The sequence below is a fragment of the Passer domesticus genome, chromosome 3 (assembly GCF_036417665.1).
Source record: "Passer domesticus isolate bPasDom1 chromosome 3, bPasDom1.hap1, whole genome shotgun sequence".
Classification (NCBI taxonomy): Eukaryota; Metazoa; Chordata; class Aves; order Passeriformes; family Passeridae; genus Passer; species Passer domesticus.
This window is the reverse complement of record NC_087476.1, coordinates 6,323,630-6,347,646: the sequence shown is the minus strand read 5'-3', so window position 1 is coordinate 6,347,646 and position 24,017 is coordinate 6,323,630. Positions and strand designations below refer to the sequence as shown.

General features: G+C 39.3%; 1 protein-coding gene and 2 long non-coding RNA genes across 4 annotated transcripts in view; 2 read left to right on the top strand and 1 right to left on the bottom strand.

Moving 5' to 3' along the window:
- RCAN2 (regulator of calcineurin 2) overlaps window positions 1-24,017 on the top strand; it is an 86,159-nt gene that overhangs the window by 14,910 nt on the left and 47,232 nt on the right. The window lies entirely within an intron of this gene.
- On the top strand, window positions 12-22,714 carry LOC135295888 (uncharacterized). Its single transcript, XR_010357948.1, has 2 exons — window positions 12-136; window positions 22,453-22,714. It is a non-coding gene; the product is annotated as an uncharacterized LOC135295888 (long non-coding RNA).
- Window positions 20,246-22,723, bottom strand: LOC135295887 (uncharacterized). Its single transcript, XR_010357947.1, has 4 exons — window positions 22,658-22,723; window positions 22,391-22,569; window positions 21,038-21,149; window positions 20,246-20,279 (listed from the first exon to the last, which is right to left on the bottom strand). It is a non-coding gene; the product is annotated as an uncharacterized LOC135295887 (long non-coding RNA).

The window sequence follows — 24,017 nt, the reverse complement described above, 5'->3', positions numbered from 1 at the left end:
AGGTGTGAGTTCTGTTGAGGGGCTCTGATAAGAAAAGCAGTAACTTAATGAAGTTGGATGTATTGTAGCATGTGAACTCTCTAAACATGACTGGCAGTAAGATCCACAAAGCATCTCGGTGTCTGGAACTCCTTAGGTCTCAAGCCACAGTAACCATAAGGGGCTGAAGTTTTTCTGGAGAAGGGGAAGTAGGGAAGTTCACCTTCACTGACATTTGGGATCTGTTGAGTATTCAGAGTGGTTCAGAGGCAGAAAATGAGTTAATTTTGATTTGTGTGTTTTGCATATTCAGAATGTCAATGCATATTTATAAGGAGATGATTTAAGGCTGCTCTTGTAGCTCTTAACAAGACAACTTGCATTTATGTATGTATATAGGGTCTGATGGTAATTTCCTCTGAGGTGATCTGCAGAATTTCCAAAGGAGCTGTAAGGAGTTGTCAGTGTAGTTTAGGCATTCCTTCCATCTTCTCTTGGGTTGTTCTGGAGATTGTGCTGTTAGCATGCAGGAATTACCCAGCCCTGAATATTCCTCAATTGCATCAATATTCTGCTCTGAAAACGTGGTTTGGTGGTTTTGTGGTGCTGCTGGTATTGTTTTCTTTTTTAAACAAAAAAACTCCTCAACCAACCAAAAATTTAGTAACGAGTATTTGTGGTCCTGAAAGGCCACTGTCTGTCATGTGGATGCTGTCTAATAATTGTTACAGTACTTGAGGTTATTTTCCCATCCATGCACAGTGTTCTTGGTAGCACAAATGCCCCTGTTTCAATGGGAGAACGTGCCTGGCAAAAGACCAACTGGGTTAAAGGTAGGCCTGTATTCCTCGCAGCTGAAATCTGAAGTTGTGCTTCAAAGCATTTAACTATACTAGTTGTTTGTAAATTACAAAAATAACCTGATTAATGTTCTTTCCAGAACACACAAGACAGCAGTTACTGTCTGCTTTTTAAATTTGGAAACGTACTTTTTTCCTTAAGAGCAACTATGGAAAAATTCTTCTAGCGTTGGCTTTCTGTGGCTGTGTTCTACTCTGCAGTCTGGAGGGAATGTGTTATCTCAAACCAGGATGGGTGGGAAATCTTTCCTGGGAAAGGACCATTCAGGGTATTTCCTTTTTTTTTTTTTTTAAATATAATTTTCTTACCAGTTCTACTAAAATACAGACTTTTGAATAATGAAACATTTTAACAAAGGTGTTAGTAAATCCATGCCAAGGTTTATGAGGGCCTTCTGTTATGACATGAGTAAACAGACTCTGGGAGCCACAGGGAATTGCAAGGTCTTGTCTGCAAGTCAGTAAAAAAATCATCCTCTTAATTACTCCTTTCTCCAGCACAATGGCCACTGTAGGATTAACTGTGGGTAGGTCTGATTTAGATATCCCTAAACACTGTACAAATTTAGGTTAAGATTCCACTTGGCAGTTGTCTGTCTCCTGTAATAGGTTGAACTAAATTCCTGGACTCAAATGCCTTTTGATCTTTGAGGAAGTTGGATCTGGCCTGGAACACTGAGGCTGGTGTGGCTTTCCTCTGAACTCCACCAGGGTTAGCTGGAATGGGGTTCAGCCAGGGACTTCTGCTGACTGAGTTTTGGTGTTGGTAGAGTTTTCCTTCTGATTATCTTTCTTGAAAATACTGCAGTTTGACTGCATGGGTACAGAATTTTGAGCCTTTCTTCTCCAGGATAATGGCAGGATATATTTTTTTCTGGGATGATAAGATTTATTGTAACTGGTGATACTTGCTATTCTTGAGCAGTGTTACTCCAGTTTGGGTTTTTTTCCCTTTTTTTTTTTCTTGTCTGGCACTCTAAGTCATGGCATGTTTTTATAAAGCAATAAAAGCCAAGATGGTAAGATAGCAGGTCACACTTGGAATAAAGCACAGCCATGAACTCTGCAGGAGCTTCCTTGGGCCTCGTTGAAACTAACTCTGGCACATTGCATATTAAAGGAAGGAGTCAACCCTTCTGGTATCTGCTGACACGAGCAAGAGCTACAGCTCCCAAAGGGAAAAGCTGATTTATGTAATTTATAGAAGAGTCTTTGGTTTGTTCCACTAAGTAGTTCTTATCAGCAAATATCTGCTAATAATCAAACACAGTTTTGCCCTTCTTCCTCCAGCAAACTGTCACTCTGAAGTCAACAAAAATCCTGTTTTTGTAGCTGATAGTAATCAAAAAGTGCAGTAAAGCCATTCTAATGTGGTTAGGGCAACAGCTGTTCTTTATTTTAATAGCATCAGAGGTCCTAATCCAACCACAAGTTCTGATATCAGTTTTCTGGCCCAAGGAAAAGGCTGCTAAATGAAGGTCAGCCTTCATGAGCAGTGCACAAAGACACTGCATTTACAGAAGCAACCTTATAGCTTAATCACATTCAAAACAGTAAATTTATAACTGTAATTTCCACTTATTTAAGGGAATTTCTCAAACATTTCATACAGAATATATGTTAACACTGTGCAAGAGTTAAATGCGATTAATAAACTAATGGTTAGAAGAGGTGGATAAAAAATACTGTTTGGAGAGGAATATTGTCTTAGAAAATGAGGGGTATGGGGAGGTAGTGTGAGAAAATACAGGGTGGAGAAGGGAGAAATAGCAGCTATAAGATTGTGGCATTAATTAAGAATCTGCAACAGATTTGAGCGCAAAGGTAAGAGATCAAGGTGATACAAATTATCAATTACTTCTGGGCATTTGGAAACATGTTTTCTTCTGTGCCAGATGAATTCCTGATTCTTTTCCAGCTGATGGAAATTTTATCATTTGCTGCAGCAGTGCAAAGATTTCTCCATGGTTTTGTTCTCAGGTCCAATTCCAGGGCAACAAGATCTGCTGATACCGTTCCACCAGTGAGGATTTTGCTTGAGTGCTGTTTCCTGTGTAGTGTGTGTGAATGTACTTTTAAAAATTGTCTTGGTTTAATGTGATTACTTTTAGGTTGTTTTCTTCTAATTCGATTGCATTTTCTGGACACTCTACCCTGCTTAAGTTACATAACTTTTGTACTGGGCTTTGAAACTTAATCCAGAAGCAGAGGCATTGCAGATATGGTAGATGTAATGTGTTTGTCTCAGAGGGATAAGAGAAGCCTTGCATGTGATAGGGACTAATGATCTGGAAGTTAAGATGACAGTAAAATGGGAAAAAATGTACAATATCTCTGGCAAGAGAGTAATGAAAGCAACTCTTGCACTGCAGCAGGGTGGACTCAAGTCTGTGTGTTGGCTTTATCTGGCTTTGTGGTGAGTTTAAAAAGTATTGTAAGATTGCAGCATGCAGAATATAGAAATGTTCCATTTCATTTTAGTGGAACCAGCACTGGGGAGAAATCTGATGGTTCCATCCCTGTGTTTCCAGTGTGTGGCTGCCTGACAAGGGAAGAACAAACTGGGAACTTCAGAAGATGCTGAGGAAATGAGCTACCAGCCCTGAATGGGGGGAGAGATGTCCCCTGTGTTAAATCCTGAATATCAGACTGACATGTACCATGGGCTGACTTACAAAAGCCATGGTAAAGTCAAGAAACCCATGTCTCTTCCATTTTTATTCTTCATTACTCTTTTGGATGCTGATTTTTTTTTCTATTTCTTCTTGTGAGCTTTTGGTGTTTTTTTTCATTTTCCTTTTTTTTTTTTTTTTCCCCTAAGCAGCTGCATTTTGTGGTATCCCTGAATGAAAGCAAAGTCAGTTTGCTCAGGCTGAAATACCAGCAGTCTTGAAGAGAAGGGAATGGGTATTTCACATGGCTGAGGTTGTGTTGCATTGAGCCACAGGGCCATCTGAATCAGCCTTCTGCCAGTTTAGGGACTGGAGTTATTTTTACATGGTTTTGTTTGAGTTCCTGGGACAGGGCCATGTACAGACTGAGAGCACTGACATAGCTCAGAGGCTGCCTCCTATGTGATATCAAACATTTTCAATGTACGTCAACAAGTTGGCACTGCTTGCTTTCACTTTTTTGTCTTTGCAAAGCTTCTGTGTGGATTCTCCCAGGAATGTTTCCTTAACAAGCAGAGACCCAGTTTGGGATATGTAATATTAGATGCTTAAATGAGTGACTTCTGGACCCATTCAGTTCTTATACACTGGTGATCCTGTTCCTCTGAATAAATGTGCAGGGCTGCTTCAAGCTGTCTGACTTGAGGGATTTGGTCACAGACACTTCCAAATTCCTTTAAAGTCTGCTGCTGCCAACAGGAACTGTGGAAATATATCACAGAATCCTTCCTTTCTGTGTCCTTCTGGCAATTACTTTATCTTTTACATCTTTAACTACAAATCTTCCTTTCAGGTATTTCTTTACCTGGTGTCCCTTCTACCTGCTGTGTGCTCTGTGATGCAGCTGCTCCTGTGATTTGCTCTTGTTTCCCCCACAGTTAAGAGGGAGAAACTCACAGCATAAATGGTATAGAAGTGTTTCTTAGGAATAATCTGTCTTCCTGTTTTTATATTCCAATTTCAAATTTTTTAAATAAAACAGCTTATACCTTTTAATAAGTATTTCCCAAAGAAATTGTTTTATTGTCTTAATCCATCACTCTTACAGTTCTGAATGAAAGGTTTTCTGACTCCCTGCTGCTTTTTGACTTATGTATAGCAGATGCAGTTTATCCTGTGCATGTATTTAGATTTTGAGAATTTTTTTGGTGGAGCTGTCATGTAGTGAAGCACAGTTCTGATTATCTATTCAGAACCCTGCTGCATCCCAGCCTTTCTGTTGATCTAAAATGTATGATGTGATTGATGCCGTGTGGCGACAACACCAGCAACTGCTTAAAATAGCTGGTCCAAGCTACGTGTCTGTATTCCATGTGTTTACTTCAGGCCTGAGAATTAAATCCTTATCTGATATTTGTCAGTCTTGAAACAGAAAGAGATGGATGTACACCTTATCAGTAGCTTGAGTGAAGATGAGATTTTTCCATGTCTTCCATTCCCAGCACAACCCTGTATTTTTCCAGCCTGTTCTTTCTCTAACAGGAGGAAGAAGAAAAAAAAGTGTTGCAGAGATCTGCATTTGGTATGAAATTAGTTTTGTGTAAAAACCAACTACTTTCTAGTGGCATAACTGAAGGGCAGAAGGGGTTATGGAGCTTGAATGAGAGCAATAACAGGCACTGGATTTTCAGAAAATTCTTGATAAGATGAAAATCATGTAAAGACAGTGACATTTTTAGAATTTTATGTGGTTTATGTACTGCAAATATGCAGTATAGAGTTTCTGAGTAGTCCAGTCCCCTTCAAATATTTAGTACCTGTCTTGCTTTTTCTTCCATATTAGCAGTTAATGCCCTCCCTACCTTATTTTGTTATTGAGGACCTTCAGCTACCCTTTTTCCACATTCTTGTAGCATAAGGACTGCTGTTAACCACAGACCTAAAAAACATGAGTTGTGGCAGTATTGTGATACTGATTTTTAAGAGAATTTTACATTCTTTTTAATGCCTTCTAGCTTTTGACCTAAGTTGCCACCTGTATGTTGATTTTTTTTTTAAATTTTTTGATGTTGTATTTTTAGGTTTATGTTTGGCAAGGTGAAAGGGAGTATTTGCAGCTGGCATTCTTGCACAGAAACTGATGTCAACTGGAGTAAAAACACTGATACTGTGGAGTTTGAGATTAAAATTATGAAAGTGAAAAGCTGTGAAAAACTGTTCCACTTCTTTCTGATGTCCCCTTGCATCTGAGTATCATGCAGCAAGTCACCTTGGTAGTGAAGGTGAACTTGATTTATGCACATTTAGACCATTTACACGGTGTAAGGGAAGATCCTGGTACAGAAAGAAATGCCAGGTTTTCGTGAATAACCCAGCCCGTGTGTGAGCTAAGGGCATCAGGGTGTGTGTGCTCTGGTTCGTGGGTGCCATCTGCTGACTCGTCCCTGCACCACACAGCGCGTGCTGTTGGAAGAGGGCAAGATAATATATGCTAAGGAATGTAGTTTTAAATACACCACCACTGGAATATTAAATACAAAATGCACTTTTTAATCCTTGCTGCTTTTGTGGAGTTAGAACAGCAGTGCTCACCCTAAATGTGTTTCAGGTTCATTTCAGCCTTGCAAATTAGTTTTACAGAGGAATTATTATTACTGTCAGATTTCTTTTGCAGTGTTTTTTCCCTGTGGTGGACCTAGATCTTAATTGTCTCATTGCATTGTGGCTCAGCACCTGAACTCAGCTTCTAGCATTTTATCTTCAACATTTTTGTAGTCTTTCCTAATCCCATGCATTTATTCCATCTATGGTATATAGCTAGGTAGTCAGACTGAAATAATTTCTGTGTTGTGCTTGCTTGGAAATCTGGTAAAATAGGTTCTGTTGTCCTTTGTGACCATACCAGCAGCACTACCAGGTAAAGTGGTGTAAATAGGTGATTACACCTGATTTAGTAACGAAGCTGAGAGAAGGGGCAAACTGGAGGAGAACAGTTTAGTTTAGAGTAGCTTAGAGCTCACTGATTAAATTGGTTTTAAAGGCAACTTCTTTTGTCTTGTTTGTCATAGTTTTCTTTAAAACGTAAAATAGATTTATTGCTTTGAGTCACTTAACTGAATGTTGGTGAGCATTTACTGAGAAGGAATTCAATCCTAATAAATATAACATATGTAATGCTGTTGTCATGGACTGCCGTAAATCAAATCTTGTTCTGCCAAGGGCTCCAGAACTATAATGTGAGATTCCAGCTAATCCTCAGTCATGGAGCAGCTTTGCTTTCCATGCTGTGGAGAAGAAGCATAACCAAATGATTATTGGTTTGTTTAGGACTTGGGACCCAAATTGTGTACAGGTTTATCTTTCTCTCCTGACCAGGACACCACTACAATTCCACCTAATGTAGCTGGATGTTGTTGGGATAAATGCAGTCACAGAGGCATTGAGGTTGGGAAAGACCTCTGGGATCATGGAGTCCAACCATTAACTCAGCACTGCCCCGGGCACCACTAATCCCTGTCCCCAAATGCCACATCCACCTTCCTTTTGAGCACTTCCAGGGAGGGTGATTCCACCAATTCCCTGGGCAGCCTGTTCCAATGCCTAGCAATCCTTCCAGTGAAGAAATGTTTTCTAATATGCAATCCAAACCTTTTCTGGAGCAGCTTGAGGCCATTTTCATTCATCCTTTTGCTTCTTACCCAGCAGAAGAGACCACCTGAACACAGCCTCGTGTCAGGCACTTGTACAGAGCAAATGCATTCCAGGAATGATTTAAGACACCTAAGCCTGGCTGTTACAGGGAGCCCCTCATATTTTTTTTTCTTTTTGGTGAAGTAAAGAAGGAGAAGTACTGCTGCATTAAGAAGATTAAAATCTGATCCATGTTTATGCATATTTATTGTCTTATTTGGCAAAACCCTACTGAAGTATATAGGATTATTTGAAAGCAAGGTAATGCATAAGATGGATCAAGTTTCATCCTGATTTAGATGAATGGGATCAGCTGAAATATGTAGTAGTAAATTATTTAAATACATTTACAGTGTTTTTTGAGCTAAATGAGAAGATTGAGTACTTGTGCTTTTCATAGCACAGCCTTGCTAAGGAGACTGTTTTTGGTAAAAATAACTTGATAAAAAGCTCTACTTTTAACTTTGAATCTTCTAATTTAAGAATATATTGCTTGTGCCTTCTCCACTTGACTGCTAAGGGGCGGGGAGAAGTCTTTGGTATTCTTATCTTTGTGGGGGAGGAGGAATGTCCTCAGATATGCACAGAAATACTTAGCAGAGCTAATTGGTGCCTAATGGGTACAGTTGCCTTCTAATGTGAAAAGGTAGTTAATGAATGGACTGAAGAGAATGCTTCCTGAAATATTTGAATACATCAGTAGTTTTAAATGCATAAGACATAAGGAAAAAATAATTTTCAAGTCTTGTGAATGGGACTGATCTCTTTGATGTGGTTATTGGTTATCTTAAGTGTGTTAGAACTGTGATGCTTGTTAGTTCATCACCTAATATAATGTCCTAAACTCTAGAGGAATAAACACAGCCAAAATGAATAACTGTTCCTGGCATCTCTAGTGTTACATTTTTTTAGATAGATATGACTCATGTCCCTCTAATACCTTAAGTAATCTTGGTGATATCATGTCATTTATGCAACTTGGACTTTTCAATTAGTCCTAAGCCAGAACATTTAATTATGAACTTCCTGCTCTAAGGTAATAACTAAAAACGTTTTTGCTGTGTGTAGAAAAAAATTAGCATAATATGTTTGCATGAACTGAGTGTGAATATTACTTTTTTCTGTATTTTGAATATGTAAGAGGAGAAAATAAACCTTCCTACCAGCCGAATTTTTTTTTTCTGTTTGTTTTTCTGTGTTGCATGTGGATATGCACATAGTGTATGTACAACCTTCAGAAAAATAATTCTGATATGGAAGCTCACTGTGATTTTCTTGGACTAGTGGAACAGCCAGGTAATTTTAGGAACAGCAGTAGGAAGTCTGCTTGCCAGATTTCAAACAAATGTGTTACTGGAGCAGTTTAAGCAGCTCAGACTGGGCACAAGAAATTTTTTAGATAGAGAGTCCAGTCATCACTGTAAGAGTTACTGTTTTATTTGCAAAACAGTTTTCTCAAACTGCAATTCAACCCTGTATACATCTTATTTCTCTTGGCAATGGTGAAAGATCCTATAGGCCAACTAGATAAAGGATGGTTTTATATGCTCAGAAGTCATTGTGATGAATTATATTGTAATTTAAAGTTTGGTTAAATGTAGTGAGGTATTTAAGTGATAGTCAAGGAAGAGTTGACAGAGATTTGTCAGACAAAAGAGAGACCCTTCTCTAAGCTCTTGGCAATATATATATTGCATTATTTGACTTTGAATTTAACTTCTCTCTCTATGTCAGGTTTTTTGAGTCTAAAGTAAGCAGATCTCCCTGCTTTTCCTTATGTACATTATAATTAAAAACCTGTAATGAGAAGGTCTGAAACCAGCACACTTCTTTTTGAGTCTGAGAGTGGTAACATGTCCCTCAGTAGAATGGGAAGTGTTTTATTGGGTGCATCTATGTGTCAGGCCAAGGTATGCTTTTTCCTCACTGGGACTGTTTGTTCCCCAAATTACTATTGCTGTCCTGAGCAATTAAGTCCCTGCATTGTGTCTTCACAGGATCACAGAGACATGGGTTGGAAGGGATCTCTGGAGGCCATCTGGTCCAGCCTCTGCCTCCAAGTTTAGGACTGTTGCCAACACTGGTTGAGGTCAACTCCGACTTTTTTTTCATCAGCTCTTGAAAACCTCCATGTTACTCCACAGTCTCTCTGGGGAGATGAAGTCTGTGTTATCCTTCAAGTGAATATTTTTTTTCAGCACGTTTGCAATTTGCCCTGTTGTCCAAAGTGCTTAGGAAGATACTGAGCATTCTGTGCCCTGATACTGACCCTTGTGATATTCACCTGTTATTTTTTTGTCAAGTGGATGTTGAGCACTTGATAATTAGTGTTCCAACCTGTCAGTTCAGCAAGTTCTCAACTCATTTTAACAGGCTGCTCATGCAGCCCATACTTCCTCAGCTCACAAACGAGATCATTGGGTCAGGATTTAGATGTCGGTCTTAGTCAAAGCTCTTTAAAGTGCTTAAGAAATAGGTGATATTTGCATAATATTTGAATGCTTAATATTAGTGTATTATTTCTTCTGTCCGTGGTTTGGTTTTGGTTTTTTTTTTTATTTTTTTATTTTTTTTTTTACTGTCTGAGAGTGATTTACAGAGCTCAGTTTGCCTTCTATGAGCTACTGGACCCTGAAACCTGAGCTGCTGAACAGTCAAAGGTGTTGTTTCTTCCTTGGGAGCAGCTCAGCCCTGGGAAAAGCTGGCTTCCAGAGCAGGAAGTAGCAGGGGAGGAAGGTGAAGAGGAAGGGACCTGCAGTGTAACAGTTTTGGTAAGACAGAAGCACAAACTGCAGAGGGACTTCCCAGGGAATTGGAGAACACACTGAGTTTCCTGCAGTGCCAGAAGCCACTTTATTGCTGGATGGAAAGCCCCCCACAGGGTATCCCTTCTATCTCTGAGGATGCAGCAGACAGGGGTAAATTTGCTTCCAGCTGTGTTTCATTTCTATTTTCTCACCGTGAGGCTTCTGTATTTTAACATGTTGAGATTCCAGCTTTCAGTCACAGGTAACTGCCTCGTGTGCTGCGTCAGCAGGAGCAGAGCCAGCAGCTGAAGGAGGTGATTTATTTTAGTTACTGGTGAAGCAACATCTGGGATAGCATGTCCTGTTTTGGGCTTCTGTACACAGATAAAAGGTGTAGACAAGCTGGAGAGGGGCTCTGAAGGGGAGCATATAATGAGGACAGCCTGTGTGTGGGGCTGGGTTTATTCAGCCTAAAGGAGAAGAATAAGACTGGAGGGACCTAATTATCCTCTGCTGCCAAGTGAGTGTGGAGAAGAGACAGCCAGGCTTTTATTGCACGTGCACCATGAAAGGAAAGAAGGCAGCAAATAAACCCTGTCAGAATTTTCCACCTCTGACTGGCACCTCAAAACGTACCAGTTTTCACAATGGGTAAGCACTGAATCAAGCTGCTAAAGGAGGCTGAGGAACCTCCATCCTTGGAAGATTTTCTTGGAAGTTGACTGAACGGGGCCCTGAGCAATCTGATTTGATCTTGAAGCTCCTGTGCCTTGAGTAGGGGGTTGTACCATGACTTCCAGAGGTCTCTTCCAAGGTAGATTATTCTGCTGGCCTGTAAGACAGATGTTTACATGGCAGTTTATTGGAGTATCCTGGAAAGTAATGTGGGTTTAGTACTTGTCTGTGTCTTTATTCTTTGACTTTTGAAGGTTGTTCAGCAAAGTCAGTCATTTCTTTGTGCTTTGTTTCTCTTAGGGTTTTGTAAAGCGTTTAATCCTTCCATGTGAGGACTGACATCTACTGAGGAAAACTGATTTCACTGAGTGTGGTGTCAGCCTTTTTCATGTCTGATTGGCAAATGTAGAGTTTCCTTGTGTATAACCTGCCACAGACGGAGTGTGGGTGGTTGCAGGCCTCTTAAATCCTACTTTTATTTGGACATATTCCTGGCCCTTCTGTGCATTGTTGTTACTACAAATCAGAAGTTCTCATACTCAGTGTTCCTTCCTGCATGCCTGGGAAGAAATGGAAATTAGATCAGCATTCTGACACCAATCTTATCTTTCTGTCATTGATTAAATTTAATTTTTTTCCACATAGTGGTCAAATGCCCTGTGCTGAAGTTCTTACTTTCTGACAACTTCTTTTAAAGGAAGCTGTCTCTGGGCTGAGATCTTGCCAGAATGGGTTTGTTGTATTTGTGTGGATGTGGTATTTCCAACTACTTTTTAACCTAGTTTATACCTCTTCCATAAGAGGCATAAACTTCCACTTCAGTTCTGTTCCAAGAAATCCAATTTGTACACTCAGCCTGAGCAGTGGTGTGGAACAAAGTGTGATAGGTCAGGGTTGTCAGGAGGTTTGCTTCAAAAGCACAATTCTGGTCTGAACTAAATGCAAATATAGCCACACCTATAAAATACTGTTGTGTGTGTGAAATGTATGGTAGCTGAGATTTTTCTTACCTGCTTATGGAGACTTAAAATTTATTTCTGGGGCCATATACAGCATGAGCCTAAGTCATGTAAACTCTCTCAAACATTTTAAAAGAAAAATACATTTTTGGGAGTGAATGGCTACCACATTTCCATTGTTTTCTGATTGTATTGTGATCTTTACAAATCTGTGTTGTGAAGCTACTGAACAGCCATCTGTGGCTGTGCTAGGGTGTACTTAGCTGAATTTCACATGTGGAGAGAGACAAAGAGCAGAGGGAACAAAGAGGCAAATAATGGAAAAAATGTTAAATGTAGGGTTTGGGTCATTCCTTAAATTATAGTGTGAAATGTTAAATATGTGGGAAGTCATGCCTGATGAACCTGATGATTGTCTGTGCTGAAGTGATGACCCCAATAGGTGAGGGCAGAGCAGTAGATACTCTTTATCCTGACTTTAGGTCTCTTGGCACTGCCCCCAGCCCATCCCCATGCACAAACTACTCAAGTAGGTACTAGATGAGTAGACAGTGAGGAGGTGTAGTGGGTCCAGTGCTGGCCAAATGCCAGTGCACCCACTAGAATTATTTACTCATTTTCTGCTGCAAGATAAGGATTAGGAGGAGAACAAAGCAGACTCAAAACTTTAAAGGGTATAAAGAGAACTTTATTAACAGAACTAAAAGAAAAATAATAAGAAATCAGAATAAACCTTCAGAATACTTCTCCTCCACCCAACTCTTCTTCCTTTCCTCTCTGATAATATAAAGAGACAAAATTTGGTATTTTCAGTCAGTTTACCGCTTGTAAAATAATCTTTCTTAAGTTCACATAGGGAGAGGAGTCTCCCTTGCCATGCCATGGAGACTTTTCCTCAAGAAACAGTCCTCTCATGGTTTTAATTTTCACAAATAGCAGCCACCTGGAAATATGCAATCATGAAGTCTCTCCCACTATTCCCACAACCACCACCATGGGTCATTTCAACTTATTGGGTGCAGTTTTAAGGATGAACTGCTGTAGTATAGAAACAGAAGTTCTCTTCTTTTATCTCTGGGAACAGGGGTTTTCTTCTTCTATCCCTGGAGCAGGGTTTCTCATCTCTCTCAGTTCCAGTTTCTCACTGGATCACAGCTGCTTCAACATCTGCTTGCTTCAGCACTGGTGCCTTTGCTCACAGTTATGGTTACAACACGACATCCCCCCAGTGCATTCTGTGAAAGAGAGGCTGATGTATCAATTCTGTCTTCACCATGACCTTACAAGAGGATTTCAGCCCAAGACTAAGCAGCTCCTCATTCTTCTCCCATCTGGGGTTTGACTCCTTTTTCACTGACCTTGGTGTCTCCATGTTGTTTTCTCTATGTGTCTTCACCCTTTCCTTTTCTTTCACTCAAGAGAAAGGCAGGAAGCAAGAGAGTTTTTCCTGGGGCTTGTTTGTCTTCAAATGTGATTTCATAGAGGCTTATTCAGCTCTCTGGTTTAACAGGATGTCAAGATTCAAAATTAGCCACCTGATTGATTCTGTCAGGTCCAAAGGAAGCTGCCAAGGTCCTTACAGAGAATCACTTCTGTAGCTCATGGATTTTTTCCTTAACTAAAAACTAAACTACGTTAAACCGCAACAGGATTGAAAAGTGGCTCAGCTGATGAGATAAAACGGTTGAGATCAGCAGCACAAAATCCACCTGGAGGTCAGGCATTGGTGGTGCACCCCTAGGTTGCTGCTAGGGCCGGTGCTTTGTGTAAGCATCTCCTGTAGAAGAGTGAATAAGCAGAATCCAGACTCTTTTCAGTGGTGTTCAGTGAAAAGAAATACACTGGACACAAACTGAAAAAATGGAAAATCAATTTAAACATTAAAAAAAATTACAATAAAGCCTTCTTTTTATGGTAAGGTGATCAAGTGTTAGCACAGTTTGCCTAGACAGACTGTGAACTCAGTCTTTGGAAATATTTGAATCCTGACTGAGCATGACCCTGAGCACCTGCTCTGGTTTGACCCTGCACAGAGCAGGGTGTTGGATTAAATGATCTCCAGACTTGCCCTTCAGGGGCAGCTATTCCCTGATTCTTACTCATCTTCCTTCCCTTATAAAAAAGTCACAACTTCATGCCACAGATTCCTATAAAAGCTCTTTATAAAGGAGAATTTTCTTGATACATTCAGGAGTGTTGATGTGCTGGTATCAGACTATTCCTGGCTCCTCTTTGCCCTCGCATTGCAGACCACTTAACTTAAAATGATCAATTGCTCATACTGATTTAACGGTCCTTAGAATCATTTTATCACAGACTTTATTACACAGATTTGGGCAATTTCTTGACTGGCACTTGTTGAAGTTTTTACCCAAATTAACATCAAACTCTGTGGAAGTAAAATAGCTTCTAGTGTGTTCTTAGTTTAGGTTATAACAAGCTCCTGTTAGATCTGGGTTTGAGACTGCGTTCCCAGTTTAATGGCAGACATAACCCACTGTTGTTTGTGCTTCGTTGGCTCTTCTGGTAGGAATCTTCTTTAGGTTGTCCTGGATCATTGCTTTTTTTCTCCTGACTTGAGTCATCAGTACAAAAGCTGGAGTTGATTCAGCTTCCCAATTCTTACCTGGCTGCTTACATCCAGCTGGCCTGGTTTATTGTTCACTTACGTGTGCTTTGCTGGCAATGTAAAGACTTGAATGACTTCAACCAAACGCTTGTTCCTTTTCTGATGCCTTTTTTTGTTCTTTTATGCTGAGTGTCGCAAACACCTCTGCCCTGCTTCCAGGTGGCAGGCCCAGAAAATCAATCTAAGTTATCTGTGCTCAGCAAACTTTAAGAACTGTTCTCTGCCTGATTCTGTGGCTGCAGGAATGTGTTTGACCAGCAGAGCCTCTGAGCTGAGCTGACCACGCACTTGGGTGTCACAACTCCCACACTTTCTCCCAGGCTATTTCATTATTCAGCATCGCTGTTAAGCATCTTCCCTGTGAATCATTGTGCCCGTGATTCTGATGGATTGGAAGATGTAAAATGGTGTGAGATAGGAATGTGCTCAGGATTCTTTTTTCCCCTCTCCAACGCAATCGCTCTTACGTATTCATGCTGCTGTTTTACATTTCCGTTTCAAATTTATCACCTTCTTTGCTCTGCATTTATTCCCTCCCACACTTAAAAATCCTTCAAATCACTCCTCTCTTTTTCTTTCCCACAGCAGTGCCAATCATCCTGTCCTGTTAACATTCCCACAGACATCTTGGAGCTTCTTCTTCAATCACAGGAGTTATTCACTTCCTATGCCACAGTCATCTTTTCTCTCTCTCTCTCTCTTTAAATTGTGCCAAGATGTTGTGAAGTGACATGATCACTTTTCTTTACCTGGAAGTATTCTGCTCCTGAAACTTGGGAATACAGTGGCTTTTTCCAAATGCTAATTATGTTCTCTTATCTGTGTTGTTGGTCCTGGTCAGCTTTTGGTCCCAATCTTGATCTTTCATGCTTTGAAGACTTTGAGCCATCGGTGGATTTGTGAGTGCTGACCTGTTCATGAATTGTCGTGGGTCACGCGTGGGTTGTCATGAATATGACAGATAAAATTGCTGCTAAAAATACAATTCAATAGGAGATATTCACAACCTTCTCATGGATTGGTGCTTCTGCTGCTGGCACTGAAGGGAGTGTTCTCTTCTGAACTTTGTTCTGTACCAGTCCTGCCTTCTCTGCATGTCCTGGTTCAGGGCAAATATTGGAGAGAACCTCCAAAGGGGTAGCAATTTTCTGTTTGAAATTATTTATTATATGTGATCCCCCATTCATTTAGCTGAGATAAACCATACTAGACAAAAATCTATTAATTCTAAAATTCTCTTCAAAAAGTGACCAACTTTAAACTTCTGCTGCTATTTTTTTAGCATTCAGGTGTATGGAGTGCAATGATCTCTTTCAAAACATCTTCCAAATGTCTGTTGAATTTGTGCAGGCTTGTGCTTTTCTACCACATTTCTGCCTGTATTTAAGAAAGCTGTATTTATGTTTGTCCAGTCGTGGGGTTTTATGAGTTGGTGACACAACTCCAAGTTGATGAAATTTAAGGTTGTCCTAACCCCCTGCTTTTGATTTGAGGTGAAAGTTTCAGATGTTTTTTATTAGAATTTGTAAACAATGCACTAAAGCAAGAAAGCACTCAAATAGTGAGATCTCAAAATTAATCTAAGAGACAAGGTTAAATGGTTAGAAAACTTTTTTCTGCAAAAACAGGATGTAGAGGGAACACAGGAGTCTCTTTTTCTAGTTCACCCACTTTGAGTGGTTTTCCAGATTGCAGCAGATTCTGTACATTGATAAATGGAGGTCTGAGATAGTGGAAAGAAAGAAGCTTGGGTTTGCTTCTCTGTTATCTGCCATTTTGAAGGCTGAAATATCTGTCTGGGATCTGTTTGCTCTTTTCCTTTGAATTTAAAACTGCATGGACTTCAGGCCACTTTTATTTACGTAAGTTCTGCAGTGTTCTGTTACTTAACAAATCCTTGTTGTAAATACCAGTGACTCTGGCTTCCCATTCACTAAAGGAAGTAATGCTGCAATTCCAGACAAAGCAAATTCTGTATAACTGAATTCTCCATCATTATTACATGTAAAGAATTATGGACAGAAAATTATTGCATATTAAAAAAGTATTCTGTTGGTTGCAGCATGCAGGTGTCCTGTGGATTATACAATCACTGTTTGAGAATAATGACTTTTAAACAATAGAAAAAATACCTCTGGGTTCTTTTTCTGCCTTTTAAAATTTTGCTTTGAAAAAATGTTCCTTTCATCACCTTTTCCTCTAGAAGTATTGCTAAAATAGTTCTTAACCTGTAATTCTGCCTACATTTTAGGGGCAGAGGAACTAGTGTTGGTTTTGAGTATTAAGATTGCATGAATGTTTTACTTCAGAAATTTGTATAGTAGTAAATAATCCAGCAAAAATAATTATTTTGTGTTTACCCTGATAAACGGAAGAATTTAATTAACAAATTGAAATACAGCAGTTGTAACTGAGGAATGGCTTAAAGGCATTAGAGGAAAAGTCAAAGATGTGGGCCATTAAAATTTTAATAATTTTTTTCTGGACTTAAATTGATGTTTAAAAAATCCTAGCAGTGCCTTGAAGAGTTTCCATGGCATGATTTTGTAATGGTAACTACTCTGTCTTCCAGAAAAGCTTTTGTGTTCTGTGCTTTCAAAATGCCCCATCCCTGGAAATAGCCAAGGTCAGATTTGACAGATTGCTCATTGCAGGGGGGTTGGGGTAGATGACCTTTAAAGGTCCCTCCTATGATCCTGTGATATTTAGTAGCTTTTGAACATTTATTTCACAGGTTTGTAACTAACTCTACTTGTAAGTGCATGTTAATATAGAAACCTCTCTGTCTGTCATCCACCTTTCCTTTACAGAAACAGGACAGCAAGTTGGGACTGTCTTTAGGGATGCCAGAATGTGTGTCTCTATCAGTGAGTGTGGTTTCAGTCCCTGTGGGTTTGTGTTGCTGCCAGGGTGGGCTCAGTGTAAGCCCCTGTGGCTGCACAGTGCCCCTGGTCCATGGCCACTGCACTCCCTTGGCCGTAGCCTTGGCAGACTGATGGGAATCTTTTGGTGCTTAGCAAGGGCTTTTTATGTGCAAGTTTTATATATTATGTCCAGCACTGCAGTGAATGTGATGTCTTGAAGGCTTCAGTGGGCTTCTGTTAGTACAGTCTAATGTAGCAGACTGCCCTGAGACAATCTGCAACTTGATACAGGAATTGTTTTATTGGCAAATTGGTTATTTTTAAAATCTGATCACTGTATATGGCCCAGTCCTTGTCCCTTCGGAAATTTGGCTGCCTTATTGATGTATGTAAAATACTTTGTAAATGGCAACCAGACATTGCCATCACACTTTAAGATTTACAAGGACATGGGCAGAACAGAAAATAGTAACTCTTTCAGTTGCTCTGCCCAAAAGATAAGACACTATTCTTTGTTCAAGTTGTAGTGCAGTTACCTTCAAGGAATATTTCTTGATCCACGACTGTCTCCATGTGTCCCAGAAACACAAACATGCTTTCAGACACACCGAGATTCATTACTTGTGTGTCTGAAAGCACTGGATCTTAAATTCCTGCATCAGCTGCAGGGCTTGTCCTTGCCATGAGAAGGGGTTGCTATCATTGGATATCATCCAGTGTTAGAATTCTCTTTAGCACTCTTTTAAGTGCTAATTTAAAGAGTTGTGACCTTCCTGTGTTACACACATTTTGGAGCATGAATTTCTTCTTGTTCAACTCGATGAAACCAGGGGCATGGAATGAAACAAAGCAGTTCCAAGTGATCCTTTGAGGGAGCAGGTGGTAGAGCCAAAGTGCCTCTTGCTAAGTGTTGTAATATCCTAAATTATCCTAAATTGTAACAGCCTAAATTTATCTCTGTGGCCTGAGAGAATTGTAACATAGTTGGTGGGATCTCAAGTGAACCAAAGTAGGATTTTGCTTGTCTATCTCAAGTTGAAGGATGACTATGAAGTTCTGACTGTAAAAATCTCAGTTTATGACTAAAATGCATAGATACTACTTTAAAAATTCATAATAAATTGCAAATTAATACTTAAATCTTTTTTGTCTTTTCAACAACGAGGAAGCAATCAGCTTTCTACAGTAAGCTCTGCTTGCTGCAAGGAAAAAGAAAGTGTTGAAACAAATTCATATTTTATGGTAAACATTAGTTTGGAGCACTTCACATCAAAGGCCCAAGGTGGAGAGGACTGGAGTTTTTTAGTCAGACGCTTTCCCCCCCTTAACTGAGATACTCTGCACTGTTTAAAAAGTGAGGCTTTTGGATTAACTCTTTCATGGTTGAAATTTTTGAGTGCTTCAGTGCTGGCACTCTCCATTCATAGCTTATTTGCATTATTCTAATTTAAGTGACTAAAGAGAAAATTAAGTGGTCTATAGCTAGGTGATAAGCTTTTAATTGGAGTTGTATCCATAACTTCTGTGAATTGATTCATGTAACCAGAATATAATATTACTGTGAAATTGTGTTAACAGAGTGCAAAAATAATTAGCAAATTAAAGTTCAATCACCAATAAATATTCTCAGTTCATTTAATGAGCTTACTTGTGAAGAAGTGCAAACATAACTAAATATGCATTGCTTGGTGGTGAGGTGAAGGCAGCTGTGATAAGGTTGTGAGCAAAACTCAGAGCAGAATTAACTGGGTGCAAGTGGTCATGATTAGGAATGCAGAAATGAGTAGGAGGTAAAGTCACCATGTGCTAACAGATAATTTTAACTACCATTTCTGTTGAAGTCTTCCCTCATTTGGATGTTTAGGTCTATGTTGGACAAAGGTAGATGAGTACTCTGGGGCTACAGAGCACAACTCCCATCAGATTGTCAGGCCTGCATCTGTGTATCTGGACATGCACAAGTCAAAGGCAGTGCTGTGGGACTGAGGTTATGACTTCATGAAAGTTTTACTTTACAGTTTCTGAGATCCAGTGATTATATGGGTTTTTGACCTTTGCAGTTGGAATGTTTTAATACAGTTAAAAAAAAAATTAAACAGGTCCATTAGGCTCTAGAGAGTGTTGATTAAGTGTGGCTGGGAGTGGAGGCAGCTAAAAGATCTTAAACATGGCCAACAATACCAGCACAGATGTGGACTGTTGTGTGCTACTGGGTCTCAAAACCAAGCTTAGAGTATTCCTGGCAGACTTAGTTACCTGCAGTACCTGCAGGTGTGGTTTAGGAATCAGTTCTAGGTCCCAAATGTGAAATCTACAGAAAATTAACCAGCATATTCCCAAAGTTAAACAAGTTCATAAACTGGATTTGGATAGGTGTGAAGTGACCAGGAGATTATAAGAAGCTATGGAAAAATAAAAAGGTAGAGGATGAGAAAGTCTTGTTTCCAAGAAAACAAGAAATTTCACAGAACTTCACAGAAACAGTTATTTCTCATTTCTCCAGTTTTGACAGGGGCTTCTGATTAAAACTGAATTACTTAACGTAAAATGAACCAAAAAAACACCCAAAAAACAACCAAATAACCTACAAATAAAACTCTATTCTAACGTAACAGCTGAACTTACTGTAGGTTATTTGTACCCAATATTTGGGTTCTCCCCCTTCTGCCTTTGGCTTTCCTAAACCTTTTTTCCTTTTCTACTTTCCTATCAAAAGTAGAATGAGTTGGAATTTTTGTATGGAAATGATCTGTTACTGGAAGATGCTTTGGTTTGGGGAATGTCATGTATCTGGGTTCGTTGTTTGAAGCTCCACGTTTCAGAAGGAAGCTGTCTGTTTAAATATAGATCAGTTGCTTTGAAATAAGATCAATTTTCTGTCACTCACTTGTACTTTAATGTATTTGCTATTTAATTACTGTCAATTTAATATTGACAATGCAGTGTCAAGCTCTTTTATGTTACAGAGTGGACCAACATTATAGAATATCTAAATGGTTTGAAACTGTTTTAAATACTTTCTGAAACCACACTGATACCTCATATATGAAACGCCTAGGAATAGTTCTGCTTAAATTAGGAACTAGTTAGTTAAAATAGGAACTAGTTCTGCTTAAATTTTTAAATTGTTTTATTTTTGTTGATGTCTCTTTAGAGCTGTATCAGACTTCATGAAAATATGGAGATGCTGAATAAACTGAGAGTTCAAAACATAGGAACAGAAGTGGTTCTGGTCCTTTCTGGGGCTGGGTCAATGGAAGAATTCTGTTTAGGAAAGTAAGTGTGTTAGAGGAAAAGGGGGAAACTAAATCTGATCCATCTTCAGGTAAGATACAGGCTCTGAAATGGCCCATCATGGTTTCTTTCTTCGGTTTGTGAAATCAATGAAATCAGTCTTGTAAGAAGAAACTAGGATAAATCTATTTTATAAAGACATTACCAGTGCACTAATATCTTAGAATTACTCAGCTTTCTTCTTTTTTTTTTTTTTTGTTTCTTCCCCTGGTCATCATGTTCATACTCTAGGGGGAAAAAAAACTTCCTTAACAGTATTCTTATTTCACTTTAGAGCCATTGGAATCTTTGTACCTGACTTTTAGGTCTCACTGTATCTAATCTCCATCTGTCTTTGGAACATAAATAAAACAATGATAGCAGAGAATTTATCGAAATAGACAAGAGTGTCACTTGTAATGAAGACAAGAAGTAATATTTGTATATGGCAAATTTTAAGTATCAACACCTGTTTTTTGTCTGCAGTTTAATCTGTGGGTTAATAGAAGAGACTATTTGTTTTAAAGCATTGCAGCAAAATAAATCCCACCCTATAATATCAGGATAAAATAGCAATTACGTCAGAAGTCTATTATTCATTGCTTCATTATTTGCTGTCTGACTGCATGCTGTTTGACAGTGGGCTTTTTTCTCTCTCTCCTTTTTTCCTCCCCCCTTTGAACTGGGCTGCTTTTGCTAGCTTGGCAGTAAAGGCTGTTCTCTCTCAGCACAGCCATTAAATCTCTCACCTGCGTGTCCTGTGCAGAGCTGCAGTTGAGAGATAAGGTTGGTCTCTCTCACAGCAGTGAGCATTGGTATTCCAGGCTCTTCTTTCAAGGGCATTTTGCTGTGATGAAGCGTCTGAAATGACAAGGAAAACATACAGACATGTTAAATAGCCTTGCTAGTCTGAGACAAGTAAAGGTAAATGGAAGTTATTTTTAAATACATTTTGAAGCTGTTAACAGAGCTTGTGGATAACTGCAAATCACAGTTTTAGGCAGGAGCATTACAGACCTATTCCAGCTGGCATCATCCATTAAATAACAAATAGTAATGGAGAGTCCTTGTCCTGCCCAGATTACACTTAAAATCTAAATAAAACACAAAGCTCTGAGCTATCCTGAGTGTGTGTTCCTGCATGCTCTTCATCCAAGGTCACAAAGTTAGTTCTTGTGAATTGAATCCATTTCTTCAGTCGTATTCCTGTGATAGCACCTGAGTACCTCCATCTTCCCACTGGCAACTGAGGGAGGTGCTTGGAATTTCAGTTTCCTGCAGCTGTCAGAGCACTGGCCTGGCATCCTCTGTGTGTGAATTTCGTACAGAATCCTTATGGGACCTGGTTTCAATTCTGTTTTCAAGTACTGCAAGAATAAACATGTGTAAGGACTTCACCTCTTTTGTAGGCTTCGGTCATTATTACTTTTATAAAATTAAAGACAGCATAAAAATCTGTTTTACATGTGCTCATTAATATTGGATGCATTGGCAGAGCAGGTGTCACCATTCCTATCTTGCTGTTGGAGAAACCGAGGCACAGTGATAACTTTATGTGCAGAATTCAGTTATGAATTAGCACTTAAATTACAGCATCAGTTCATACATTTGTACATATATGCTAGATGCTTATGTTTCTGTTGTAGTTGCTGGAAATCTCATTAGCAGTCAGAGGCTGGAGAGAAATTCCTAAAGTCCATCCTAAACTACACAGCAAGTGACTGATCAGCAAAATCCCACTCTAATAGTCCGTGGAGTACATTGAACAGGGAGTGTGTTGAACGGCTGCCCAAATAATAAGTGCTAATTTAAATATCTTAAAGAACCTCTTGGGGCCTCTGGCTGATGGTTCAGAGGAGGGGGATGTTCCAGAGGTCCTGGACCATGTCTGTCAAGCCTGTATGTGTGTCTTGGATACCTTAGGCATCTCCCACTGCATTAGCTATCCCTGCTGGAGCCATGAAATTAATTCCCAAATCTGTTGCTTATACTGGCAATGTGTATACCAGCATGTGGGGATCTATGTTTAGTTCTCTTAATTTGAAACCTATGCAATTTATCAATGATCCTGTGTAGCTAGGCTGCAAATAAATTCAGCTTACACTGCAGGGTTATGATCTTCTTCTGTTGCCAGGGATTCATGTGTGTGTTATGTATTCTGTAGGTGGTCATGGGTTCACCAGACGAATCAAGGATGTCCTGACTCCTGAACTGCAGCAGTTTATTTTACCAGAGAGAGGTTTGCAATTTGGGACCATAACAGTTGTTTTCCTGTGTGGATCTGGCACAGAAAAAGGATTTGTAACCATTCTGAGTTGACAGAAGACACACGCACAGATTTCCACCCCCTCACACCTCCCTGAGTTTACTTGGAAGCGGAGGACTATGAATGGTACAGCCACGTTAAAATAATTGAGCAGCTCTGACTCACAGTTGCAGTTTGTGTGTAGCTAAATGAGACAGCAGAGTGATGCTGCCTGACTGACACAGTTGTTTATGCAGGCACTGAAGTATTCTCCCACCATGTGCAGGCCTTTGAGTTGTTTAGTATTATCTTTATTAAAGAGGGAGAAATCTTTCATAATGCTGATGATTTGTTTTATTTTCTTGGATGCCCTCAGATTCCGAGACCTAGAAGCATGACTAACGGAAAATTATTGCCTACAAAAAAGCAAAATATCACTTAAAATACAGAAAACCTACCTTCCCTGAAAGCAAAGCCAGCCAAGGCGTTTTCTAAAATCAAAAGTCTCTGCATGTAAGAGGAACTTACCGATTTAGGATTATTCTAAATTTAATTGAACTTTTATTGTCTGGTCAAGATTCTGTGTCTTTAAAAATCTTCATAGGAATGATTATTTATTATGAGAAGTGTTGAATTGGAGTCCTTTTGTTTGCCATAATTTACGCCAATTTAAGATTTGTAGAAACTTTAGCTTGGGAGTCAGACTCATCGTGGGAAAATCAGTGGGTTTGTAGCTGTTGGATCATTTAGTGTTCCTTATTTACTGCAAATGATAGTTAAATATTCTATTTAAAATGTACATTTCCAAGCAGTTTGATGGCTATGCAGTTTGCTGGTGAGTTCCTCTGGCTGGATTTGTCTGGTGCTTCCATTGTTTTGGGGGTAATTGACCTTAGCACAAGCCAATGCTCACTGTGTTAAAAAAAAAATAAAAAAAAATTCTTTCTATGGGTGAGCTAAACTCTGCCCAGTCTTCAGTGTTCTATTTTCTTTATGTTTTTGTGAAACACCTCTTTGAAGGAGCTAACTTTGCTCCTGAAGAATGTTTGTGGTTGGCCTTTTTTATCTTCTGCTGTAGACAAAGAAATTGGAAGAACTGTCTTCTTTTTCTGTTGTCTTCTTTTTTCAGGGCTGTCTCTTACATTTCTAAATTTTTATGTGGTTTTGAAAGTATTTCTCATTTATAATCCCATTAAGAATTGAATTATATTTGCAAAAGTGTGTTACTACTGACAGGTAGGAGCATGGTTTAAATGCTGTTTACTTGTGTGGTAGGCTGAACAAGATCGATAGAGATGCACATCATTAAAAGCACTTCAATCAGCCATAATGTGAATCCATTCCCAGTGTTCCATCAGCCCTCAAAGGGTCATTGATGGAGGCCTCCTTTTTATTTTTCTGGATTTGTGCATTGACCTAGGAAGGTTTGCACTTACAATTTAGCTGCTGGTTTTGGTTACCACGTGGCTGATGGTACTGTGAGG